This window comes from Cupressus sempervirens, chromosome 2, assembly GCF_028749045.1.
Source record: "Cupressus sempervirens isolate cs-2001-9-10 chromosome 2, ASM2874904v1, whole genome shotgun sequence".
NCBI classification, from domain to species: Eukaryota; Viridiplantae; Streptophyta; class Pinopsida; order Cupressales; family Cupressaceae; genus Cupressus; species Cupressus sempervirens.
In genome coordinates this window covers 246,195,885-246,209,620 of record NC_143119.1, presented here as the reverse complement: position 1 = coordinate 246,209,620, position 13,736 = coordinate 246,195,885, and the positions used below count along the sequence as shown (strand labels likewise).

Sequence of the window (13,736 nt, the reverse complement as noted above, 5' to 3'; positions counted from 1 at the left end):
TTATTACTGTGGAGATGAAAGGAGAAGATTGTGTATGTACTAGTAAATTTAGCCCTAAATTTTGATGAGAAAAGGTCAAAATTATGACTAGAGTTGGTCAAATAGATGACTAAACCTGTCGTCAATCTTTTTTAGTTGATTTTTCATCACAGTCATTATGCATTGAAATTTTTACTTCAAAAAGGTTGACTTATCGACAAGAGGTTCGTCAATTTCCTTAGTCCAGCCTGAATTCTTATTTCCTCATTTGTGTCCATTGTTGGTCAAAATTTTGATGTACACCTCTTGACTTTTTCGATGGTGAAGCCAAACATTCGACAACAAAAATGACCAACTATCATCAAAAACTTGGTTGAAAATTTTCAGCATTGGTCAAAATTTAGACCAATGCTTGGTCGAAATTTTTTTTTAAGCATTCCATAAAACAGTTCACATGCCTTGCCTATGATTTGACATTTTGCATCATCGTTTTAGATCACTCTCTGTAATCCATCATCAGTTGGATGAGAGAGTATAGAATGTATGCAAAATGTCAAATCATAGGTAAGGCATGTGAGTTGTTTTATAGAATGCCTCAAAGAAATGTCATAAACTGGTCATATAGAGCTTAAACCTAAAACAAGGCAATACAAAGATCAAGCTTTGCATGGTGATAGTAAAATACTGCATAGCTTCATACCTTCCATATAAGCACACGTCTTGGTTGGATCTAGAAAGATAGTCACCACTTATAGAGGCAGATCCTTCATGTTGATTAACATTATTGTGATCATAACCCATTATTGGAAGAATGGGTTGTATAGAAGTTGCACTTGTGTTTCCTCTTGGGGATGAAGGAGGAATATAGAGATTAAATCCTTCATAGACACACCAACCATAGTTCCCACCTTTTGTTATCAAATCCACCTCCTCATATACTTCCTGCAAATGCATACCATTCAATGTTAGAATCAAAGACATTAAGGTCCTAAGATTTCCAAATATTCTCAGTAAAGAATGTATAATTTATTAATATAAATTTTCTCATCCTAAAGAAATATGTAATCATCCAATTCATATACACAATCTTGCTAATCTAAATTTTCATTGAACTTTTATGAGTGTTTCACACGATTTTAATATAGCTTTAGAATGATCTTTTTGAGGCTTTCATCAAGTTTAGTACACATCCCCTAAAGCTTAGTATTTAAGACTAATGTCCTAGAATATCTCCATATTATAGAGATCCATTCCTATTCCCAAAAGCCACACTACATGTACACTATGAAAACTTTGGCCAAAACATAGGCTATGAAAATCTTGCCCCTAAATTCCCTAGAATTTGAAATATTGGATCACAACCAATTAGTAGCTCTACATTCTAGCTTCACTTTTTCCTACATAAAGATTAGACCAAGTTTTGTCCCATGCTTCCCCCTTTCCCACTTCCCATAGATATTTACCTCCTAAAATGTAAATCTATATGCTTCCATTTCATGGGTTCCCTTGTATCCAATGTTCTTGTTTGGTTTTCAATGTATCTTCTTATAATAAACTTACACAATTAGTTTGTTCTTCTGCTCACTAACAATTCCATTTGAAATGAGAACCAAAAACATTTTGCTTCTACAATTTTGCTTTTGCGACAAGGAAATGATAGCTTCCTAAGACAAAATCTTCAAATTTCTTTAACTAAGTTTGAAATGCATTTGAAAACATCATATGGTAATAAGGCTTATTAAGCCCTGAGATACTACTTTCATTTATGGCACCCTAATTTTCTCCAATGAAGGCACTGAAGAATATCTAGGACTAGCATAATGCTCTTTTGTCTGTTGTCCATTACTCCATTTGTGTTTCACTGTGATGCTTCTTTGTGCCATTTTCATTCACCTGATACAAACAATTCAATATTGCTTTCTGGAGTTGGCTACTCATACCTTTCCACACAATCAAACTAGCTTTTTATGCATTATTTTAAATTTACATGAATGCCTTGGATAACATACAATTGAGAGGCTGCATTTAATTTCTCTGTAGGAAATATAATAGACCTCTTGAGTTGAGACAAGAAGCATGCATTGGTTGAAAATTTTTATTACTTGCCAACGCTGGCATCAAAGTGAAGTCACTATTTTTAGTCAACAGAATAATTCTTCATAGTAACAAAAGCTGTCAAATAAATATTTATGATAACTTCCAATTTGGAATGTTTTCAGTAGACTCCTTTATTTTTCCTGAATTGGAATTATTAAACACGTAGGTTCAAATCATAACAATTACAAAAGGAAAAGATAAGTTTACAACACCTGACCAATTTTTGCACAGAAAAAATAAGTTGGATTCAATGTATCAAAGCTGCATCACCAAGGATTACACACTAATTACCTTGAAGAGAATTTATTAGATCCACAAGGGTCACCCTTTGAAACATCCTACACTTCTATTGTTTTTTGTATCAATGCCACAAGCCAACTTGCCAGAAACCTTCATTCTGATGGATTTATATATTAGAGGCAGTGACAGTGGTAATTTGAAATGAAATTTCTTCAATTCATGAAAGTATTGATATAGCCACTCTTTTGTTTGAGCCCATATGTTGCCCAGGTAGTCATGATTTATCATGAGCCTTGTCAAGACAAATTCCATGGACTGAAATGCACTTTGGACATTACAGCCATGGCTACAATGCTGAGAATGAGAAGCCAGGGGAGAGCTACCTTCAATGAAGTGAACTGTAGCTTAAATATTGAGGGCATGTCTACATTGCTGAGATTGAGTGGTCATGGAAGAGTCACATTCAATGGAGTCCATTCTGCGACTATCATGGATCCATTGAATAGAAAAAACTTGTGAGCTAATGTCTTTTACAACTCTTCTGATATTTTTGGTACAGATGAATGGACATGCTTCACTACTATGGTTGCAAGCTGACGAACCTCGCAAGAAGAGTGACAAAGAAAAAAAGTGCCAGCTGTATAAATCTCAAGATATCAGCAAGAAATGACTATAAATGCTGCCTAGATTTGAGATTCATCACAAATAGCATAAACATCACAAATAGCATAAACACCAATCTTACTTGTAAGAGTTGTTTTGATTGTGTAGATTCTGCCACTCTAGAGATGATTGAGGAATTTGTGGCACAAAGAGCTCATATAAAGATGATTACAAAATGAGATGGATTATCAAAATCAATTTTCTAGTGGGTAGACTATTCAAGTTCTGCATTAATAAGGGAATTAATCTCCCTAATAGTGCAAAGAAAGAAACAATAACCCTAACAACCCACAACCTAATTAGATTAATCTAACACAAATTGAGCTATAATTTATCAAATTTTAAATTCCAATCACTTATACTTACTAGCTTTTGTACTAACAATTTTAAAGGATATTTGCAGAAAAGAATAGGATGATGTGGATTTATATTTTCATTATGACAACATGAGAGAAGTAGCATGGAGAAATGAAACTCATTCAAAATCTTCTTGAACTGTGCCTTCCAAAAAAGAAATCCAAAACTTCAATTTTGTCAAAAGAAATACACACTTTCCATGTGTTGTTTCTCTTGAGAGCATGATAGCATCTGCATCTTCTCGTACAACAATAACAATGTCTGAAACCTCTGCTTGAGTTGGCGTTGGGTAAATTATCATACTTTCCAACATGTTTGTTGCTACTATAACTGGCTTGCCCATGTTTCGACATATGTTAATTATTTCTTCCTACAAAGTAAAAGATAAATATTAAATCACCAATCCATTCTAATTAATAGTATATCAATATCCTCTCATAAGTTCAATAACATAGCAACCATGAAATCTATCTAGTTTGGCAGATTGATTTTTTGATATTAACATGAGACAAGAAAAGAATAATGTTGCATTCCTTTTTGGAAACTTGCATTGATTAAATTATGAAAATAAAGTTAGAAGGTTGGCAAGCAAAAGTTCCATTAGTTATAAAAGGGGGCAAAGCTTATATTTATCCAAAATAATGCTAAAAATATGCTTTTATGACACTCCTTCACTGCAAAATATATGAACAACAGTATAATATACATACAAATCTCTCCTAATGCAATTAAAGGAATATTACTTGAATAAGGTCAATTCATAGCTTTGAAAAATGTTCCTCTTGCACCATTCTAAGGGCTAAGTTAAAATCATTGTTTGAAGGGTGCCATGTTCTTTGGGGAGAAATTGAATAGCTGTCCCTACCAGCAGCTAAGAATGAGCAATTGGAAGCCAAGAAACTTTCCTTCATCACTGATACAATACTCTGTGGGTAAAGCTATCCAGAGCGAAAGTATACTTCCCCTTGTTAATCATTTGTGTTGAATGCCCTCCTATCATTATCAAAAGGTTAAAATCAAAGATCCAAAATAGAAATGGTTTTGGAAATAGGTGCCTTTGGATACAACCATCAAACACCTATTAGTCTCTTGGGGAGGGTTTGACCAGGCATCAATACTTTGAGGACTGTTTACAAGTTAGAAAATATGAGTATTGGAAGATATATTAGACACACTGTAACTATACACAACTTCTTTGTTTCAGTGATTATGGAGGGTTCAACTATATCATTTAAACTAGGCATTCAAAGATTGTTGTAGTGATAAACATGACTAGTGTTAGCATAACCACATACGCATAAGTGGTCAAATGTTACATCCCAATTTTTGATTTAGCTTGTAATATAGATGTTGAGGTTTAGATGAAGTCAATTGGCAGTTTAATTTGATATAATCTAGCGAAATGGTAAGTTAGTTGGTCGTTATGATTTCAAGTGCAGATGACATGTTAGTTGATCGTTAATTATGAATTCATGGAATTAGGATGGAAGGTTAATTGTTATGATTATTTATCGTTATATAATTTATAATTTAATTACAGAGAAATTCCTTGCAGGGAGCATGTCAAAGGGCTGGAAGCATTATTAGAAAAGAATTAGGCAGGGCATCACCATCACTAGGCAGACAGGTAGAGGACCTAGCGATTTGAAACATGATACATCTGTGGAACTGCATGAGTTATTTAAATAAATAATTTAATTAAATAATTGGGTAAAAATATATAAACATATCTCTAAGGATTTTAATATATCTTTCACCATATTATTTTAATTAATATTTATAAATGTTTGTATATGTATAAATGATTTGGCACCATTATATTTAATTAATAAGGTGATGTTGTTTGTACATATAAGATTTTAATAATGTTCATATTTTAACAACATTTGAATTATTATTTTTGAGTTATAATCTTTCAAACTCTCTCTTTCCATTATTTTATGCTTTCCTTGTTTTTAATTGATTAAATAATTGGAAATTAGAATCCATTGTAATCTTTTAACTTCATGCTCTTGCTTTACATCAAATTTATAATTGGAATTCGTATAGTTTCTTGTAACGGATAGAAGCCATAGAGTCGGGTTCTTTATTATTTTTCCTCCTTGTTTCTTTTTCATATATTTTTATAATTGTGATGCTTTCAAATGAGCAATTAATCTTCTTGTAACTGGTGGGAGCCTAGGATTCATGTTTGCTCTTCTTTTAAAGGAAGCCATGAGAGGAGCCGGGAGGATTATTATTCCATCCTTTCTCCTTCAACTTTCATTTCTTTTGGCAATCAAACTCCTTTGCGTTAGATGTCCCTATATTTGCAGAGTCAGTTGATAACATATTGTTCTCATCGATTAAGAAGATCTTAGAGCCGATTGGTAGAATTCATTCCAAACGCTACAGCTTCAATCAGACTATCATGCAGTAAGGAATGCCTATTTTTGGGCCACCAAATGAAATGCATCTCATTTAGGGAAGTAGTGCATTAGTTTACTTTGAGATTGTGTATTTGTTTGAGCTAAGTAAAATACTTGTACATGTACTTTGTATTTGAGATGGAATATGTTATTTACCATTGAGGATAAAACATGAACGTTTGTATGCATGAACATGTCTTATATTTCATATATTATTTGCTTGAACATGTCTATTAAGAGGTTAGTCTTGCTTATTAATTTGGTTTGCCTATGATTAAATGGTGCATAATTATTGGATTTGAATAATCAATTATGTCTTTGCTACTTTATTTGTGTTGCTAATTGTTGAAGAAGTTCTACAGTAGTATACATGGCACAAAACCCGTGAACCCTCTTTCATACTCCTTTTACTATTAAGTTTGATCATAGAGTTTATTCCTTAAGTCGTTGAAGATATGACATTGCTATATAGTTTGTGGTTTTTCTTGAGACATTGTATATTGCATAAGTTTGTCATTTTCTTTTAGAGTTTAAATCTTGTGCCGATAGATCATACATAATTTCATATAATATTAGTATGTGGAAGTAAAACTCGATTACATGTAAGACCACTGTCTTTCATTGCAAGGAATATCGTTTCTTTTCCCTATGGTATATGACTATGGTAAAGGCTCGAATCCTATTATTTATCCTTTTAAAAGTTGTCATGTTCTATGAAGGTCTGCCTTATTTAAAACACTACAATGATTTATACTTAAATCTGATGTCTTCTTATATCTGATTATGAAATTTCTCTAAATTTCTTTTAAAGAAAGTTATCTTTTCAAGTAAAATCTCTTACATCGTGTTATAAAATTAGATAACTAAAATTGAGATTAATGTAAAAAGCATGTCGTCCATCTTGTGAAAAGTCTAACATAATCCTTTTGTTGTTTCCATAGAAATAGTATGTCTGTGAATTCATGTTTTCATCTGATTTATAAATAAATAGTTGAAGTCGTTTATCATAGAACAATTGTAATCATGAAAGATCAAACCGACTGCCATAATGATTTGAGTTTTAATCAATTTATAATTATAATAGAAGATGCCATAAGGCAGTAAATCGTACTTGATGGCTTTTCCTTCATAGGGAAATTTAATATTCAAATTTGAATTAATGATTGATAATGAACTAAGTCAATGGACCAAAATACCAATGAAAATTGCTAGGCTAAGAGCCAGATTAGGGCGAATAAGGTACATGTCATATCAGTAAAGGCTAAATGTTCTAGCACCAAGGAATCACCAACCTGATGGTCTGATTATGGTGAGGAGGTGTAGATGAACCTATAAAAAGGAAAAACAAGAATGAAATCAGTAACCTATACTTTCATACATAAAAAAACTAATATATATTAGCTCATGCACATTTTTGTTATGGTGATCTCCTGTTGCCAAGTTGTATGGCGTGTTATATATCATGATGCCCAGTGGATGGAATGATGTTCCCTATCAATTTCAGGTAGGGAGGGCCTTTCTCATTAGAGATCGTGTGGGGATATATTGAGGTCCGAGGTTGGGTGGTAAAGCCCCTGACAATGTTCCACCTCTCTCAATATGTCAAACATGTGTCAGATAGAGATAGCTATGCATTCAATTGTTATCAAAAACAGGTAATATCATTTTTATTTATGAGGAGCTAAGATTAAGTTGAGCTAATTTATTGTTACTGTTAGATGCAAGATTTTAGAATTGTGAATGTTTTTCATTTATATGGATATCAAATATAAGTATATTTCTAATCTTGAGTTACTGTCACAGATAAGTAAACGGAAGGAAAAGAAATCTGAAGCCCTAATTGATTGGGTGACAGCTAGAGCCTTAAATGATACAGTGGTGTTGGAAGCCCTATCTGAATTCGAGATGGTAGAAGCCCTAAATTGAATCCATTGTCGCGAAAACCCTACATTGAATCCGTGGTTGTGGAAGCCCTTAAATGAATTCATGGTATTGAAAGCCCTAAGTAAGATAGCAGTATTAGAAGCCCTAAATGAACTGATGGTAAAAAATGCCCTAATTGATACAGTGGTATGTGATGCCCTAATTTAAAATAATTAGAAGTATTTAAATTGATAGTGGTTTTTAGATGATAATTGTCATATTAAATTGTTGTAGTTTATTTGTGGACTAACCCGGGTGGTTGCAGAAGCATCCTTAGTTTGATTTGAACTTAGTTTTTTGAGGTATGTGGTTTTTAATTTCTATAGTAACTTAATTTGATGGTACTTCAAGTATTTAGTTAAGAAATTTTGTTTAATGGATTTAAATGGTAAATCTTATTCACATGAACATGAATCATATGTTAGAAATATAAATTAAATTTAAAACTCACAACCCTAAACCTAAAAATTTGCTCGGCACATGAAGGTGCCAAGTGTTAGTTTTGCTCGACACTTGAAGATGTTGAGTCATAGATTGCTCAACACTTGATGGTGCCGAGTGATAGGCAATAGGTGCTGAGTGAGCTTGACACACAAGAGAGTAGGTGCCGAGTTAGCTTGGCACTCAAAAGAAATGCTCAGCAACAATGGAAATGCTCGGCATCTAGAGCTCGGCTCCAACTAAAATTTATAACTTAGAAAATATTAACAATAGAAGAGGATGTCGAGTGTTCTATTTCAAAATGGAAAAATTATAACTTAGGAAATTTGAATGTGAATGCTTTCACCATTAAAACTAGAGAGTTAGAATATTAAGCTTCAAAAACAAACTTGTCAAATGCAACATTCAAGGGAAGAGTAATGGATTCAAGTATGCCTGCTTGCTTTACTATTCAACTTGATTAAACCATTACAAAATCTGGGAGCATTCAGCTTCAACCAGAAAACCCTAAAATTAACCTAAACTGATAATACTTCAAACTTCAATAAACTTTTAAACTTGTAGCTCTAATGGTTGCATATAATGGTGCCTGGAGCAATCATTGCTTCAACAAGACAAAAAAAACAACAACCAACTCACAGAATGAACAGAGGAGTCATGTGCAATTGGAGACACTGAACATACTTCCTTCTGTCTCTGCAACAAGTGGATCTACTAACCACTTTCTTCTTCTTCCTTTTCTCTGTTCTGCTGAACTGAATCTCTGAATAATTTGACTGAATGAAATGAATGTAAAAACATTCCCTTTTGTCACATTCCATTTTTCTCTCTCATTTCTGATTTCAAAAATCTCATCCACCGTATTTATGTTTCTATCTATTCTGGACGTTAGGGGGGTAGGTGAGTGTTTGGCTCAAGGGACAAATGACCATTTCATTTAATATTCTAACACTCCCCCTTTGTCCTGAGACAAACAAACAAGGATCACAGCTGATTCAAATCAACTACACCAAGACTCTCTCTTAGGTGTACAAAAGTTCCAATGCCTAAAGGCTTGGTAAAAATATCTGCTAGCTATTGCTTAGACTTACAAAATTCCATCTTGATATCCCCATTCTCCACCAGCACTCTGATGAAGTGATATCTGATCTCTATGTGTTTGCTTCTCCCATGGAAGACTGGATTCTTAGACAATGCAATTGATGAGATGTTGTCACAATAAATTATGGTTCCATCCTCTTGCCTTTCATTCAAATCTGTCAAGATCCTCCTTAACCAAATAGCTTGACATGCTACTACATTTGCTGCTATGTATTTAGCCTCTGCTGTAGATTGAACAACAATAGGTTGCTTCTTGGATGCCTATGAAATTGCACCCGATCCCATATGAAACATGTATTTGAAAGTGCTCTTCCTATCATCTATACTTCCAGCCCAATCACTATCCGTGTAACCAACCAACTTGAAATCATCATTTGTAGTATACAAAATTCCAAATCCCTTGGTACCTTTCACATACCTTAGGATCCTCTTTCCCGCTTGCCAATGGGAATCCTTTGGTGTTTCCATAAATCTAAAAATTAAACTTACTGCATGCATTAGGTCTGGCCGAGTTGCAATCAAATACATTAAACTTCCAACCATACTCTTGTATAGTGTTGGATCCACTCTCTTGTTAGAGTCTTCCTTGCTCAATTTCAGACCTACTGCTGTTGGTGTGGGGGCTGCCTTACTATTCTGCATTTTAAATCTCTCCAAGATCTACCCTACATATTTTTCTTGAGAGATGAAGATGCCATCATGCATTTGTTTTACTTCTATGCCTAGAAAATATATCAAGAGACCTAGGTCTGTCATTTCAAATTCATTTTTCATGGCCTCTTTGAACTCACCAATTAGAGCCTTGTCATTTTCAGTAAAAATTAAGTCATCTACATATAAGACAACAATCAATACATTACCATCTACTGCCTTGATGTAAAGAGTGGGCTCACCATTGCTTTTGCTAAAGCCATTGCTCATCAAATATGAGTCAATTCTACTATACCATGCCCGTGGAGCTTGCTTGAGCCCATAAAGAGCTCTCTTCAATCTATATAATTTGTTCTCTTCAACTGCTACTTCATAACTAGGTGGCTACTCCACATATAATTCTTCCTTCAATACACCATTTAGGAAGGTGGACTTCACATCCATTTGATATACCTTCCATTTGTGCTGAGTTGCAATAGCTATGACAACATGCACGATTTCCATTCTTGCAACCAGGGCATAGGTCTCATCATAATCTCTGCCATACTAATGTTTGTAGCCCTTGACTACCAACCTTGCCTTATGCCTATCAATTTTGCCTTCAGCATTGCATTTGGTCTTATAGACCAATTTCACTCCAATCACTTTCTTCTTGGGAGGCAATTCAGTTAGCTCCCATGTCTCATTCCTTTCTATAGCATCTATATCCTCATCCATGGCTTTACACCATTTCTTCTCTTTGATTGCTTCTTCAAAATATATTGGATCACTATGAGAAAATAATGCAAAATTAACACTCTCATCATAATCTTCATACCTTTCATCTTGGTATAACTCCCTAGGACTCTTAGTCTTTCTTGGTAATAGGGAGGAGAGTGTGGGATCAGAATCTTCACTGCTGCAACATTGCTGACTAGCTCGGTCTTCACTGGTACTCAACACTGACACTCGATCATGCCTAGAGGAGCTCAGCAATGACTGAACTTGCTTTCCTTTTCTTCTATTTGCTCCTTCTTCTTGTTGTTCATCAACATCTTCTTCACTCATAATTGACACTTTACTTGAAGTGCTCGGTGACTCATCAATTGGACCATACTAAGACTGATTTTCAAGAAATTCTACATCTCTTGAAAGAGTCATCTTGTTGTTCAATGGGTCATACAATCTGTATGCCTTTGATTCTGAGCTGTACCCTATGAAGATGCACTTCACACCTTTGTCATCCAATTTTTGTCTTTTCTCTTTAGGCACATGTACATATGCAACACATCCAAACACCCTTAGGTGTTCAACTGTCCATCTTCCTCGTGACCATGCTTCCATTGGAATTCTATCACGGACTGCCTTTGTAGGACACCTATTGATTAGGTAAACTGTTGTTGCCACAACCTCTCCCCAAAATTTAGCCCCAAAATTTAGTTGGGAGACCTTTCTATTTCATCATGCTCCTTGCCATTTCAACAATGGTCCTGTTATTTCTTTTAGCCACTCCATTTTTCTGTGGTGTATAGGTTGCTATGAGCTCTTTATTTATGCCATGTTTCCTGCAAAAATTTACAAAAGAATTGGAGGTATACTCCCCTCCTCTATCTGATCTTAGGAATTCAATATAGTATCCACATTCTCTTTCAGCCTGGGCTTTAAATTATACAAATTTATCAAATGCTTTAGATTTATTCTTTAAGAAATACACCCATGTCCTACGACTGAAATCATCTATGAATGTCATAAAATAAGTACTCCCCCCAATGGAAGTAACTTGCATAGGACCAACTATGTCAATATGCACTAACTCTAATGGATATCTAGCCCTCCTAGAATTTTCATAATTAAAGGGAAGCCTATGTTGCTTACCCAAAATACAAGCCTCACACTTGTCACATGAATTTCCTATACGTGGCAAACCTTCTACCATTCTTTTATTTGACAAAAAATTTAAACCACCATAGCCTAGATGACCATACCTGAGGTGCCATAGCTGTGAGGGGTCTTCAATCACACTCCTTAGAGGTGATTGTGTGGGAGGTGCAACACCAACTTGAGATGATAAACATATCTCTATCCTCAAGGGAAACATTTTGTTCTTTGTCATTTGAACTGTGGCAAGTAAGTTCTTGCTCCCATCCTTTTCTTGAATGACACACCTGTCCTTCTCCATCAACACTTTGTATCCATTTTGAATGAGCTAACCAATGCTCATCAAATTGTGCTTCATACTAGGGACAAAATACACATTTTGTATTTCCTTCTTCTCACCTTTCTTGGTGTGGACCATAATAGATCCTTTGCCAACAACTGGTAGGGTTCCATTGTTACCCATCTTAATTTTTGATTTGAAACTCTTGTCAATGAATGAAAACAAGGTTTCATTACCACTCATGTGGTTGCTACATCCACTGTCGAGGTACCAAACCTCAAGGCTTCCTTCTTCACCAACATTACACATGAAGAAAGCAATGTCATTCTTTCCACTTCCCATGTTCACATCAGCCACATTTGCTTTTCCTGACTGATCATTTTGCTTCTTCCAGCATTCATTTGCATAATGCCCATATTTATGATAGTAGTAACATTCTACATTACTCTTATTTGAGTTGTAGTTTTTCTTACTTCCTCTTGAAGTATTTTGTGAGCTACTTGCTCCATCTGCTCTTCCTGAACTTTTTGCTGCATCATTCCTTTGTCCTCCATTACCTTGGCCTCTGCCTCTGGAGTTTCTACCTAAGCCATTTCTTCCTCTCCCCCTTCCTCTTGGATTTGACTGAGCCTTGAATGCTTGCTCTTGGGAAGAAGAAGATGTAGATCTATTGATCCTATGCTCATGGGTTTGAAGAGTACCCATCAATTCATCCATTGTCAAAATAGTGAGGTCTTTTGCCTCTTCTATGGTCATGACCAAATTGTCATATTTATGAGGTAAACTCCTCAATATCTTTTCCACTATCCTCTACTCTTGATAGTCTTCTCCATTTGAGTTGAGTTGATTAATCACATTGGAGGTCCTTGAACTGAAGTTTGAAATTGATTCATTTTCCTTCATTTGAAGGTTCTCAAACTCCCTCCTTATATTCTGTAGCTTTACTGTATGAACTTTATTAGTCCCCTTGAAATTTGTCTCAAGGATATCCAATGCTTCCTTTGCATAATTTTCTGCTGCAATCTTTGGAAAAATTGTCTCTGTCATAGCTACCTCAATCAAACTTAATGCCTTAGCATCCTTCCTCCTTGACTCTTTCAAATGAGTCTTTTGTGCATTTGTGAGAGCAACATACTGAGTTGGGTCTATTATATCATTGAACCCATTAATCACAAACTCTCATAAATCATTTGCAACCATAATGGTCTTCATCTTCTTTGCCCATGTATCATAATTTTGTCCATTGAAGGATGGTGGCTGCTGCCATATCTTTCCTATATCTACTACCATGTCAAATATCCCAAGAAAATAAATGCCCTAACTCACTATGGATGTGGGGCCTCAAAGCTCTGATACCATGTTAGAAATATAAATTAAATTAAAAACTCACAACCCTAAACCTAAAAATTTGCTCAGCACATGAAGGTGCCAAGTGTCAGTTTTTCTCGGCACTTGAAGATGCCGAGTCACAGATTGCTCGACACTTGATGGTGCTGAGTGATAAGAAACAGGTGCTGAGTGAGCTCAGCACACAAGAGAGTAGGTGCCAAGTTAGCTCGACACTAAAAAAAAATGCTCAGCAATAATGGAAATGCTCGACACCAATGGATGTCGAGAGAGCTCGGCTCCAACTAAAATTTATAACTTAGAAAATATTAACAACAGAAGAGGATGCCAAGTGTTCTATTTCAAATTGAAAAAATTATAACTTAAGAAATTTCAACGCGAATGCTTTCACC

At 34.9% G+C, this 13,736-nt stretch overlaps 1 pseudogene; it reads right to left on the bottom strand.

Moving 5' to 3' along the window:
* Positions 1 to 3,454: 3,454 nt before the first annotated feature.
* Positions 3,455 to 13,736, bottom strand: part of LOC149571960 (plastidial pyruvate kinase 2-like) — a 56,009-nt pseudogene continuing 45,727 nt past the window's right edge.